The following is a 15,981-nucleotide window of genomic DNA, read 5'->3' on the forward strand; positions in this document are numbered from 1 at the left end:
CGCCTTTCGGTACTAAAATTTTCTATTGAGTGTTTCCAATACTCCATTCTTTTTCATCAAACTTTCTACGGTTAAGGTCGTGTACAGTTTTTGTTGCTTCATTCAACTTTTCAAAATTTAGAGCATTAATTCGCAGACTGTGTGCTTTTCAGAATTTCAGAATGAAAGATCATAATTCTAAGAGATAAATGTTATACATATAACTGTTGATGTAGATATGCTGTGAGTTTTCAAAGTACTGATTGCTGATTCCCGGTAATTGGTATGGCAGTTTCTCGTTACAAGATGCAGATGAGTATATGATAGGGTTTCAATGAATAAATATAATGATTTATCAGAGAGATTTAAGCCAAGGAGTTACGAGGTTGCTGGTACGTCTGCTGGTAATATGATGGTATATGAAAGGTTCCCCGGTAACAATAAAAGAGTACGCATATATATCAAGGTTATAATAAGGTTGTTTCAAACGAAAAGTCGAAGTTGACTTGCTGGAGCTGTGACAAAATTGGCTAATTTGAAAAGGAATTGCAAAGTTATTTTCGGTAATAACAATGCCAAAGGAGCTAGAACAGATACGTGTTAAACGTTTACTCAAGTTCCGAGTGTTTTCAGATGCATAATTATATGCATAAATCTTTCCTTCCGTAGATGAAGTGCGGTTGGTTCATCCTCTCGATTGAGGTGTTTTCAAGAATCATGAAAGGTTTGAATCGCAGATTGTAATCGTCAAAATACAAATGAGATTTAAGATGAGGTCAAGTGGCAAACTTGAAGAAATGTTAAGTTTCATATGTTATAATCAATATTTTATTTCATTTTAATTGTCCAATGTTATTAGTCCAGAGTCGATAATCCACAGTAACAGTCCAATAATTCATATATAGTTTACTATATTATATTCAAATTAATTAATACGTGTCGTGACCCGTATACGTCTCAGACTCGATCACAACTCAAACTATATATATTATTGTAGAATCAACCTCAACCCTGTATAGCTAACTCCAGCATTACTGCATATAGAGTGTCTATGGTTATTCCAAATAATATATATAGATGCGTCGATATGATATGTCAAAACCTTGTATACATGACCCGATATTTAAAGTGCGTAAAATAAATAACAGAAATTAAATGACGATAAATAAGATGCGTAAAGTAAATAACAGAAATTAAATGACGATAAATAAAATTGCGATAATTAAATTGCGATAAATAAACTACGATAAATAAAATGTAATCAGTTAGCTAGGATCTTGTTAGCGTGGTTTCTTAACAAAATTTCATATTGTTAATTAGTCTGTTTCTAATCCATTTTTATTGTGTCCATTATTTCTTCATTATGTCACTTGTTGGATTCTAATAAGTCAACATCCAAATATGAAATTGAATTTGAATGAAAATAGTTATTCTTTGGTGATTGGATATGTATATCGGTGGTTGTAAATAGGATAGTAAATGATCGTTGAATCAAATTCGAAGTATGTACAGTGTAATTTATTAATGTGAAATCTAAATATTCTTCGGGTATTACCTACCCGTTAAAATATTTTTACCATTAACAGTTTGTACGAAGAATTTTTAATTACAATCTTTATGAAAATATGCTTACATATATATTTTCTTCAGATGCAATCATGGATTTAATGAGTCAATATGATATTAATCTCAATTGATTTATCGTTAGATCTAGAGTACATAATCTCTAAAACATTAGAGATTACATAATCGCCATGAGGAATGAAGGTAATTGATGTAGAACGATACGTAGAACGATGATTATACTCGAGGTACAGAATGAGATGTTGAGGCATGGGTTGTTGATACTTGAGTTGTTGGTGGTACTGGTTATGCTGCTGATGGTGCTGTTAGTGTCGGTGATGTTGCTAAAGCTGGTACATTTTGCACCATATTTTCCAAGGCTACAACTTGGACGTGAAGTTCGTTGACTTCTGCTATTAATCCGGGATGATTATCGGTCGGAACAAGTGGATGAATAAGGTTTAGAATTGTAGATAGAATATAATCGTGTCGAGATACCCTGGAAATGAGGCTAAAAATGGTGTTTTGGACAGGTTCACCGGTAAGTGCTTCAGGTTCTTCGCCAAGAGTGCAGGTTGGTGGGTGGAAGGGATCGCCTTCTTCTCGTCTCCATCGATTAAGTCAACTACGGACCAATCAGATGAATTGGAGATGGATGATTGATTGATTCATTCTGGTGACACCGCTTTCGGAGTTTAGGTGAATATCCATGTCGGAATAGCTGTCGGAATAATTATCGGAATAGTTATCGAAATCTGAGGGACTCGAACTGGTTGAGGGATTCATCTCGTACGATCAAATGAAGGATTTTCGGTAAGAAATAGATTATAGGATGTAGATTAGTACCCTGCAATACATAATTTACATATGCATATATAATACTAAAATCCCATAAGTTACGGAGGAATCTACGGAAGCTGTCAGGCAAAGGTAACAATAACAGGTACGCTAAGATATGAATTTATCTATACACTGTCTATGCAATAGAGGCAGTAAGACGTTTCTAGAATTAAGGATGATAAGCAAATAATTTCCTAACGATGATAAGTAGATGATCTTCGACACAAAATGATAAGCAAAACTTTTGACATGCAGACACGGTCGAAGTCCAGACTCACTAATGCATCCTAACGACTATCAGTTAGACATACTAATGCAAGACCTGGTTCGCTAAGACCACCGCTCTGATACCAACTGTAGTGCCCCGTCCTAATCCATCTGGACGAAGTCATCAACATTTGATTCCAGAGCGATGATCGACTCCAAGTAATGTCCTTAAAATGAGCAAATGCACAACGGAAGATTTCTTTCATACCTGAGAATAAACATGCTTTCAAGTGTCAACCAAAAGGTTGGTGAGTTCATAGGTTTATCTTAAAACAATAAAATTCATCATTTTGATAGACCACAAGATTTAAATCCTGCATGGTACAAATGGGCCCGAATCCTATACCCACCTGTAATGTACATGCGATATCTTTTAAATACAGTACACCTTTCTCGTGTACGCAACCATTTTTCATAAATCTTAGTAACCGTACACATATCTCGTGCACAAAAATAACATACACATAACCTGTGTATAAAATCATTCTCTCGATACATAACATTCATTTCAATTAGTGGCAATTATCATGTCCACATAATTCAATGGTGACAATTATCATGTCCACATAATTTAATGGTGGCAATTATCATGTCCACATAATTTAATGGTGGCAATTATCATGTCCACATAATTCAATAATAATCTACAGAACTTCTGTCTGCATAATAATTCATTCGAGGAATGTTTTGCTTGTGTCTATCTCGTCAAACATTTATAATAGCATTTCATGTATTCGCAGTTTAAAATATATTTCAAAAGCATTAAATAAAGCAGTTATAAAAACAGCGCATGTATTCTCAGTCCCAAAAATATAAAGAGTAAAAGGGAGCAAATGAAACTCACAATATTGTATTTTGTAGTAAAAATACATTTGATGAAACTGAACAATGCAGGGTTGGCCTCGGATTCACGAACCTATATCATTTATATATATATTAACACATATAATTACAATTAAACAAGTTTTATATATTAATATTTATATACTTAATAATTTGTATGTTATATTAATAAATAGTTTAATTATAACTATTTATATATTTTAGTTAAATAATTAATATTCTTATATATATATATGATTATATTACAATATGTTTATCTGTTACATACAATTTAGTTGATATGTTATAATAATAACTTTTTATTTAAATCAATATGTACTATTAGTATAGTTAGGATATATGTAAAAATATATTTTTATATAAATATCATTCGTTTGTTAAAATTCTAATTATAATAATACTAAAATATAATATTGGTAATGATAAAAATAACACTAATGATAATACTAATAATAATAATAGTAATAATAATATTATTAATAGTCATAAAAATCTTCGTGTTTAGTTTCCTAAACTTATAGTTATAACTTCAAAAATCATAATTCATAATCATATACATAATCGTACACGTATTAATATAATTGTAATCTTTTACATAACCTTTACTATATCATATGTTATTAATTTCTTAATATAAATATGTTTATAGTATTAACATGTTCAATAATAATAATAATAATAATAATAATAATAATAATAATAATAATAATAATAATAATAATAATAATAATAATAATAATAATAACAATAATAAAAATAATAATAAAAGGAGACTACCTCAAACTAAAGGCCTTGGATTCATAAAGCTTAGAAGCATTAAAAAGAAATAAACTGCCCGAGACGGGACTCGAACTCGAGACCTCTCGTTAAACCAAAACACTCATTAACCATTCGTCTATTTATATTTATTTGCTATAACACGCGGGAATAAATATATAACCCGTAATTCAAGCCGTTCCTTTCTTCTTCTTTATGTTCAAAAAAAAAAAAAACGCTACATATCAGGATTGAACTCGCGACCTTCTGATCATCCAACATCACCCTTAACCGTTACACCATCTGTTTCTTTCTGTTATATAAGGATTTTATTTTGTTTTATTCTTTATTTCGTTATTCATCTTCTCCTTATTTAAACAAATCGATTATCAACTTAATCATTGTAATCATAGCCTTCGAACTAATGTGCATCCCCTCTTCATTTTTATGATTACAACATCATCATCCATCGTCTTCCTCATCAGGCATCATTAAAATTGTAATCAACCATCTCCAATCTCGTTACTTTAATCGCAGTTGAAAACATACTCTTGGCCTAGTAACACGACCCAAACCAAAAATCCATTTCAGCCCACCAGTTATGTTAATCTCGGCCCAGGTAATAATCAGATAACCAAATAGATTTTCGGCCCAAGAAAAATTAAATACAGAAGCTAGATATTTGAATTTGTTAGTCAAAAAGGAAAAGTGTACATGAAATTTTGAGTGGTCCTCTAGACCCACGTTTCCATTATCTTTTCATTATCATCCTACATGTATCATCCTTATTGTCTCCCACTATAATCATGTGTTTTATCTCCAACAGAAAAATCAAGATGGAAAAACAAGTAACCGAACTAGTGAATTTGTAGTGTACGTTCAAATAGAAACAAGGAGAATTTACAGCAGTTTAACAGTAATGATTCATGGTGGTTTCGATGCTTTTGGTGTTTGAATGAACAAGAATTAATAGCTGTAAAGTAGTGGTGGCATTTCGGACTGAAAATAGAAAAACAAAGGTAGCAATCCGCTGTAAACGAGAACAGAAACCAGCGGGTAGCAATAAGAGTTTCGTTTGGTTTTGTTCAAGTAGAAAATATATTAAAAACATAAAGATGAAACAGACGTAGTATTGGTGCAGCTGCAATTCGTGAGTTGCAAGTGAGAGAGAGAGAACGAGACAAGGTAGAGAGTAGGGTTGTTCGAGTGGTGATCTCCGATGGTCTTTAAATATAAGCAGAAATAATCGGCAATAATAGGGATGGTGAATAACAAGGTGTTGGTTCAATCACGGCTAAGCAGAAAAAGAAGAGATATATATATAGAGAGAAATAGATGGATGTTTGATTTGGGTTTACGTTTAAAAAGAAGATAAAGAGAGATGATAGAGAGGGTGGTGCTCGAACTTTGGTCGAATAGAAATAGAAGTACAAGGTTTGATAATGATGATTGATAATTAGGGATGATGATCAAGGTGTAGTAAGTTGTGAGTTTCATACTAAACAGAAAACAAGTAGTTAGCGTAGCAGCAAAAGTAAATGGGTGCTCAATGGTTGTTGTGAGGGTGGTGGAAAGGGTAGTGATCGAGCTAGGTGATGGTGGGTTTATGGTGTTTGAAAACAAGATCAATAAAAGTTGCAGTGGTGTTAGGAGATGGGTGTAGTGAGGAAGAAGATAGAGAGTTATCATACCCTATATGAATGTATATATAAAGCATATGGAGAATAGATATATTGAAGAAACATGATTCAATTAAGTACAATAATCTCATTTCAATTAGTTAGATTCACGTATGTGATTCCACAATAATAATGGCATAAAGTAATAATAATATAATAAATATCTTAAATCTGAAATGGAAGGAACGTACGAGAACAACAAAACGAGTACAGTAATAAAACAAATTTCAATTAGGCACAGTAATTTATCAATCAATACAAATCTTCATTCACGGATAGCTAACAGAAATAGGTATTATAATAATATTAATAATTAATAATATAATTTAAAATAAGAACGTGTGAATATATTAACCATCGTCTATTACGGACAAAATTTCGTACCCCGTTGTTAAACAGTGGCGGATAAAAGTCTTCGAAAAATTCCCAAATTTTTATAGTAATTATCGTGATTTATTTTAGTCATTATGGTATAAAATTTGGTCATTAATTATTAAATAAAATTTTACTCAGCTGTCCGCGCTCGATCCTGGGTAATATATAAAAAAAATGTTGAAATTTATTAATTAGTTTCTAAATATATTTTTAATAAGCCTAAAATTTATATAACTCATTTTTGGATCACCGTTTATTTTAAAATCATATAATTTCGAATTTAACTTGCTTAATATCAATCGGAACATCAAACGAGTATTACAATCATTTAATATTTATTTTTAATATACTTATATGTATATATAGATAGGTTTTAAATAGTAATTATTATAATATCATATTTCATAACAACAACATTCCATATTTCCATTTATACTTTCAATTATTATTTATTTATACATACACACATATCTAATTACAATTAATTGTTCATGAATCGTCGAGAGCAGTCGAAGGTCAATTGAATATATGAACATCATTTTAAAATTTTCTAGACTCAACATTACATACTTTGCTTATCGTATCGAAATCATATAAAGATTAAGTTTAAATTTAGTCAGAAATTCTCGGGTCATCACAATGCTTATTTGAGCCGAAGTAATCGTGATGTTGGACTAAATATTAAGACGGGGTAATTGGATTTTGTACCATAATTAGGGTTTGAACAAAAGACCGACACTTGTGGACATTGGACTATGGACTATTAATAGATGGGGGGTATTGTCTAATCGAATGACAACTCATTGGAATATGTCGAACCTATCTTCAAATTAGTTAATCTAATAATTATTAAATGATTATGAATGTCCTATTTAGTGACGTTTATATGACATTCTTTACAATCATTTAATTAATTATTCAGGTTGGGTAATTGATTATTCAAACTGATCAAGTGGGTAAATTAATATTCATATCTCATTAAAACAGGGGTGGATTACATACAAGGATAATTGGTGTAATTGTTAACAAAGTATTAAAACCTTGGATTACATGCAGTCGATAACCTGGTGTAATTATTAACAAAGTATTAAAACCTTGTTACAGTTTAAATCCCTAATTAGTTGGAATATTTGACTTCGGGAATAAGGTTAATTTGACGAGCATTTTATAATTATGACCGATGGACTATTATGGGCAAAACCCAGATAGATATCAAATAAGCCAGGACAAAGGACAGTTAACCCAGAATAATGAATTAGAATCAAAACGTCAAACATCATGATTACGGAAGTTTAAATAAGCATAATTCTTTTATTGTATTTCTCATCGTACTTTTAATTATTGTCATTTAATTTATCGCAATTTTATTTTACGCATTTTAATTATCGTCATTTATCTTTACGCTTAAAATTAAAAATCGACAAACCAGTCGTTAAACGGTAAAACCCCCCTTTTATAATATTACTTCTTATATATAATTATATATATTTTGTAAAAACATAGTTGTTAAAAATATAGTACGTAATCAACCAGCTCCCTGTGGAACGAACCGAACTTACTTAAAACTATACTACTCTACGATTAGGTACACTGCCTATAGTGTTGTAGCAAGGTTTAGGTATATTCCATCCGTAAATTAATAAAACTTGTGTAATATTTCGTCGTATTTCGTAGTAAACAATAATAGTATTTCATACTACACCTCGCACACATCAAGTTTTTGGCGCCGTTGCCGGGGACCCGGCGAAACGCTATATTTTAGTAAAACTATATTTTTGTAAAAATATATTATTTCTTATTTCGTAAAAATATTTTGTATTTATAATAAGTGTTAAAAATTATAAAAAATAATAAAAAATATATATATATTTTTAAGATTTTTAACAAGTACTTTTATTTTTAGATTTTAAAATATAAGTTTATTTTAAATTTATATAAATATTTTGTAATAAATTAGAAAATTAAAATCATAAAAATAAATAAAATAGAAAACGGGCCAAGTACTGTAGCAGCCCAAAAATTCGGCCTGGTATTCAAAACCATGCGTTCGCATGGCCAGAAGCCTTGAACTCTATGTGATCGCATGGAGTGACTTGACAGGTCTGAATCATTCGTTTGACAGTTTAGGGTTTATATAATAATTATAATTAATTTAATTAGGGTTTATTGGTTTAATATTTAGTTTTTACTTTTAATATATAAATTGTATTATTAAGTTTTATTATCTTTATTAATTATATAGATTAATATTTTTATATACTAATAATATAAAAAAATATTTTTATATAAAATTTTGTTTTTATCATTTTTCTTTTAAATTTTGTATCTTTTTATCGTTTAGTTCGTAATCATAAGTTTTAGTTTCTTTTTGCCTTAGTTTATTTAAATTTAGATTCTTAGTTTTTAGGTTTTGCCGTAAAATCCCTTAAGTGCTTTTTCTTTAGAATTAAGATTTAGACGCTTTAGAATTTTGCGATGCCGTTTATATATTTTAGTGCCTAAATTAAGTTTATTGCTGTTTTCCGAATAGAATTGCATTTAAGTTTTAATACCTTTAGGCTCAACTTTTTAGATTTAGTTTTTAGACTTTTAATTTCGACATTTTTCTTTCTTATTTTTATTTTTCAACGTTTTTCGACGCGTTTTTTTTTTCTTTCTCATTTCTACGCTCTAGTTTTTAGGACATAGATTTTTATTTCAAAATTTCGACGAAAAATTATTTTAAGCGATTAAATTGATAGACATCCAAAATTTTCTGGTTCGTAGTAATAGTTGGATTTGTTAGTGGTGAGTTGTGGGCTTCCGATTTAAAGGGTCCTGGCTACCTGCTGCATCTATTGGCTATTCGAAACGTGAGCAAAATCAGAAAAGTCTATTAATTTGATAACTTATATAATTTTTATATTTTATAACTAATAGGATATTCAGTGAATGCACCGAGCAAAACGTTCACCACATTTCATACGTTCACCACCTATAAGCCGATCAAGACATCGAGCCAATATTGCCGTTGTTGATTTTTCTTTAGAATCATCATCTAGTCGAACAAGTTCTCCAACTCAAATTTCTGATAATCCATTTTTTGAACCCGACTTCACAATTGAGAACCCGGAGGATATTCTAGGACAATTCCAAGATCCTGAACCACTAATCATTCCTCCTGAACCACAAAACATTAAATTAGAATCTTCTAGTGATTCGTATTCAACAAATTCAATTATGGAAGTAACGGAACCTCAAAGTATGGAAGACCGAATGAGAGCCACACGCACTGGCCAAGGTCACGCTATTATTAAGCCAGATGTTAATGCGCCAGATTATGAAATCAAAGGACAAATCCTACACATGGTAACTAATCAGTGCCAATTTAGTGGTACGCCAAAAGAAGATCCAAACGAACATCTTCGAACCTTTAATAGGATCTGTACTCTATTCAAAATCAGAGAAGTTGAGGATGAACAGATCTATCTCATGTTGTTTCCCTGGACTTTAAAGGGAGAAGCCAAAGATTGATACATGAGATGTGTTAATTGAGAAATTTCTTAAAAGATTCTTTTCGGCATCTAAAGTCGTGAGACTTCAAGTAGAAATTGTTACGTTCACGCAAAAGCCAAATGAAACATTATATGAGGCGTGGACAAGATTCGGAAAGTTGTTGAGAGGATGTCCTCAGCACGGTTTAGACACTTATCAAATAGTTCAAATATTCTACCAAGGTGTCGACGTTGCTACACGAAAAGACATCGACACAGCAGCTGGTGGTTCCATTATGAAGAAAACCGCATTCGAAGCTCACAAGATAATTGATAATACAGCCTCCCACTCACATGAGTGGCACCAGGAAAAAGATATTTTTCGTTCATCTAAAGTGGCTAGAGCCGATTCTAGCCATGACTTTGATTCCGTTTTCGCAAAAATAGATGCTTTCGAGAGACGAATGGAAAAGATGATTAAAGATATTCACGCAATACGAATCAGTTGTGAGCAATGCGGTGGAACACACTTAACGAAATATTGTCACATTGAACAAATGACGGAACAACGTGAGAATGTTTCCTACATGAACCAAAGGCCGGGAAATAATTATCAAAATAATTATCAACCGCCAAGTCCAAACTTCAATCGAAATCAAAACATTCTTTACATTCCAAATGGACCCAACAATAACTCGTATAACCAACAAGGTCCGAATAACCAACCAACTCAAAACAACACTTTCAATCAATAAAAACCTAGCTTGTATAAACCACCATAACAAACCGAAGAGAAAAAACCAAATCTGGAAGAAATGATGGCAAGGTTAATGGAATCTCAAACACAATTTATTACATCTCAAACCCAAATGAATGAGAGGTTTGATAAGTCATTTAGAACTTAACAAGCTTCCATTTTGAATCTAGAAAAATACGTAGGTACTCTTGCTAGCTTGATGAGTAAGAGGGAACAAGGAAAGCTACTAAAGTAAATCCTCGGAATGAGAATGTTAATACGGTGTCAAAAAATTCTGAAAAACCAGCACCAGAAGATGGGAAGATTTTAGATGTGAGTAACAATGAAGAAGTTACGCCACCACCACCACCCGAGTATGTAAAGCCAGCGGTGGCACCATACAGACCACTCATCCCGTTTCCAAGAAAAGGAGTTGAGTATGAGCAAGTGATAGGTAATAAAGTTTATGATACCTTTGAAAAGAAGAAGAAGAATAAGAAAGTGCAAGAAACAAAAACCGTAGAATTAAACCCGGTGAAGACAGTTCCACCAAAACTTCCACCAAGGTTGGGTGATCCGGGTGAATTTATTGTTCCTTGTCTACTTAGAGATTGTGTCATGTATGATGAACTAGCAGATTTAGGTGCGAGTGTGAGTGTTATGCCTTTTTCATTATATAAGAGATTAGGAGTAGGTGAGCTAAGTCCAACGAAAATGAGTGTTCGACTCATTGATCAAACCATTAAGCACCCAGTTGGAATTGCTGACAACCTACCCATTCAAGTAGGTAATTTAACCTTTCTAGTCGAATTTATTGTCATTGACATAGAAGAGGACTCAAACATTCCTCTAATTTTAGGTCGACCATTCTTAGTGTGACGACCCGGAAATTTCTGACCAAATTTAAACTTTATCTTTAAATGATTTAATGTTTTTTACAAGATAAGCTAAGTCTGTAATGTTGAGTCTCAAAGTTTTGGACCTATATTCATGTAATCAATTATTCTTTGACTATTCTCGAAGATTCACGAACAATATATATATAACTTAATGTGCATATATTGAAGGTATTTCGTATGCCCGAGAGACATATTAAATTAACGTGGCCACTATGTTATGATCCAAGTCGGGTCATACCCAATAACAAGCTTACCAACACTTTATATGTATTTATTTTAATGGTTGGATTGTTAAATGAATACGCGACACTTGAATCTTTAGAAAATCGGTTTTCTAAATTATAATTACTTGAGATAAATTATTTGGATAATTTACATATGATGTGTATTTAATTATTTATAGGTTTAAATAATTATGTTGTGTTATATTTTATAAAACTGGTTTATAAAATAAGTGACTTAACAAATGCATACTTTATATAATAAGTTTTATATAAATTACAAGTATTTTTATAACATGTTTTATAAAAATATAAACCTTTTATATATTTAAAAGTATGCAGAATTTTGGAGTCTCCAAGGAGACACCCATGCCTTGTTTTATCACTTTTAAGGTAGCACAACTACTAAGGGACATGCTTAAGTAGTTTACCAATGCCTTGACTCAACACATACATGCAAAATACACATCTAACACTTCAAAAAAACTGCATTCAGCTCCATTTTCAGCTGAAAAAGCCGTGGGCTTTTGGGGGAGCAAAGGGTGTTCTCAAGTTTTTTTTGAAGCTAAAATCAAGTGTCAAATAAATCCTAACTAAAAGCTAGGGTGTTGGTGCAAAGTTTGGGGTATAACAACTTGAGGTTTCATCCATTTGAAGCTCCAATTTTCATCATCTTCATCATCATCTTCTTCATCTTGTAACCTCCTAACTTGGAGTAGGTACATCCCTTTAAACTAGCTCTTTTACATTTAAGTATATTTTCTAGACTTGATCTATTTTGGTATTCATATTAAATGGTTAAACATATTGAAAGTTTTTCATGATAAATTGCTTCCGCTTTAATCTTGTAACATGAATGTTTATGAAACTTGTTAATATGATGAATTCCAACAATGGTATCTAGAGCCGAGGTCATAGAAATATGCTTCTTGTATTTGGCTTGAAAACCCATTTAGATTACAATCTAGTAACATGCATGAAACTAGAATGTAAATTTTTTTTTAGGTTTTGGGTGGTATATAATTTTGGCCGAATTTTTGGGGTTCCAAAAGGGGTTTGGAACTTCAAGTTTGGTCATGTTTTGTTGTTAGTTGTTGTCCACAATCAAGCCTTGGCCTTGTGGTTTCATGTGTGTATGTTTGGTTGATTTATTCATTCTTATGGTTTGTAATATTCATTCATTCATTTGGTTTGTAATAATCTTGTAATTTGGCAATGTAATTTATTTTATTTTGATATGTAAAATAGATTAGGTTGTAATTTCTTTTTCCTAGAAAAAAATGTATTAGGTTGTATATTTTTTTGTAAAAAGAAATGAAGATTCAAGATGATGAAGGAAGAACACAAGATGGACCATATGGATGCAAGATTAAGTGGGAGATTTTGAAATCTCCTACTTAGTGTTATAACCCTTAACCGGTGACATTTGTTTTCGGCTAAACAAATGTCTACCAAATTGGCTTGATTGTGAACACATTTGTTTGCATGCGTGGTTGTTATATTTCTTGTATGATTGTGGATTGTGTATGTTACTACAACAAGTTATCACTCAAGTTAACAACAAGCATAACTACAATTTAATTGGTTAAATTATTAACAACATGAAATTTACCAAACCACAATTTAATCGGTTAAATTAAAAACGGCTAAAAGGACATTAATAAATGGTTATTAAGAACATGATAAGGATCATATATATAAAATGGTTTATATCAAGTAATTGGCTAAAATTACAAGACTTGAAAATGGATTTCAAATGAACCATACACTAAATGCATGTTGGTGTATGGCATAAATGTTTTCTTAAACTAGAATTAACGAAAACTTAAAATCCCTTAATCGACAAGGTAAACAAGTATAACGCCATCCTTTTGTGAGACACTTAAACATAGTAGGGAACAAATAATGGGATAAAGGTCACCTAACCGTTATGAGCAAACTAATATGGTTAAGGTAAAATTTGCATGCTTGTGGGATAAAGGTCACCTAACCACTTGTGTGTTAATATTACATGTTTACACAAATAGGACGACTTAATTTGGGAATCATGAACTTAGGGTCACCGAAGCATGAGGAACAAATAGGCGTTGATGGGATAAATATGCCATGCAAAAGGATTGCATGATCCCATAATTTAGAAGTTGCAAAAGGATTGCAATTGTCATATAAATGACTACCTAGCTAAATCAAATAACGGGATAAAGGTCACCTAACCGAAATTTGATTTACCGTTGGATTCTAATATTTAATAAGACAATTAATTTAAAAGGGTATTGTTTATTAAATTTAAAATCGATACTTAAATGAACTTTGTTAAATTTTGTAGATGGCCGCCAATAACAACAACATGCAAAACGCACCTATTAACTTGAACAACCTATCGTTAAGGTCTCTCCTCGAGAAAGACAAACTCAACCATACGAACTTTATGGATTGGTTCCGCAATCTTAGGATTGTCCTCAAACTTGAGGATAAGGCGTATGTGTTGGAAGACCCCATTCCCGATCAACCCGACGAGGATGATACGGAAGGCATGGCTTATTGGGATAAGTATTGCGCCGATTCGGTGCAAGTCGCTTGCCTAATGCTTGGGACTATGATACCCGAACTCCAAAAGGATTTCGAGCATCATACTGCATACGACATGATCACGCAATTGAAGGAGATGTTCCTTCAACAAGCACGTGTCGAGCGCTTCGAGACCGTTCGAGCACTTCATGCATGTCGTATGGACGACTCCCAATCCGTTTCATCTTATGTCCTTAAGATGAAAAGCGTCATTGATCGCGCAAACCGTCTTAATCTCAACATATCTAATGAGCTAGCCACAGATCTTATCCTAAACTCCTTGTCAAAGAGGTTTGACCAATTTGTAATTAATTACAATATGAATGGGATGGATAAGACCATTGGCGAACTTCATGGCATGCTTAGGACGGCGGAAACTAGCATGGGTAAGAGGGCTTCACCCGTGCTAATGATCAATAATGGTGGGTCCAAAGGTAATAACACCTCTAAGCCAAAGGCGGCTAAGAGGAAAGGAACCGCCCATCAAGGCAAGGGAAAGGGGAGGATGGTTACCCCAAACAAAAACAAGAACAAGAAGCAAAAGGTTGTCGGACAAGCAAACCCAAAGGAAGACCCATGTTTCGGTTGCGGTGAAATGGGTCACTGGAAACGAAACTGCCCGGTCTACCTTAAGGAGTTGAAGGAAAAGAGGGATGCAGGGAAATCTTCAGGTAATATATATATGGTATATGTAGAGCTTAGTATTACTTCTTCTAATACATGGGTATTAGACACTGGATGTGGAACTCACATTTGCAATTCATTGCAGGGGTCCAAAAGAAGTAGCAAGCAAGCGGGAATATCAAGTCTCTTTATGGGTAATGGAGCCAAAGTGCAAGTGAAGGCTCAAGGAGACTTTGTGTTAAAGCTTCCAAGTGGTTTGGAACTTATTTTGAACAATGTTTTGTATGCACTGGATTTATGTCGAAACATTATTTCAGTTTCCCGTTTAAAACAATGTGGTTTTTATCTTAATTTTGTTAATGATGATATCCACGTTTATTTAGATAATGTATTTTATTTTAAGGCTTCGCCTTCAAATGGAATTTATGAATTGGTTCATGATGACACATCATCTAGTAGCTCAATATACCATACTAGCACCAAGAAACTCAAAAGGGATTTGAGTGATTCCTACTTATGGCATTGTCGCCTTGGTCACATAAACAAGAATCGAATGCGTACACTCCAAAAGAATGTCCTTTTGAAATCAAATGAACTAGACTCATTTGATGTATGTGAATCTTGTTTACAAGGCAAAATGACTAAAGCACCTTTCAAAGGGACATACGAAAGGGCTAAGGACTTATTGGGATTAATACATTCAGATGTATGTGGACTCTTTAAGCCCATAACTAGGAATGGTGAAAGATACTTCGTTACTTTCATTGATGACTTCAGTCGTTTCGGATATGTCTACTTGTTAAGACATAAGGACGAAACTTTTGAAGCATTCAAAGAGTATCAAAATGAAGTACAAAATCAACTCAATAAGACAATCAAGGTACTTCATACCGATAGAGGAGGTGAATACCTAAGCGATCCTTTCCAAGATCATCTTAGAAGTTGTGGGATTATCTCGCAACTTACTCCACCCGGGACACCACAGCTTAATGGTGTGTCTGAAAGGAGGAATCGAACCCTAATAGATATGGTTCGATCTATGATGGCTAGAAGCTCATTACCTCTATCATTATGGGGTTATTGTCTATGCTCCGTGGCTCGTCTTCTAAATATGGCCCCAACCAAGAAAGTGGAACGAACTCCTCATGAGATGTGGTT

Source organism: Rutidosis leptorrhynchoides, chromosome 1, assembly GCF_046630445.1.
Source record: "Rutidosis leptorrhynchoides isolate AG116_Rl617_1_P2 chromosome 1, CSIRO_AGI_Rlap_v1, whole genome shotgun sequence".
Lineage (NCBI taxonomy): Eukaryota > Viridiplantae > Streptophyta > Magnoliopsida > Asterales > Asteraceae > Rutidosis > Rutidosis leptorrhynchoides.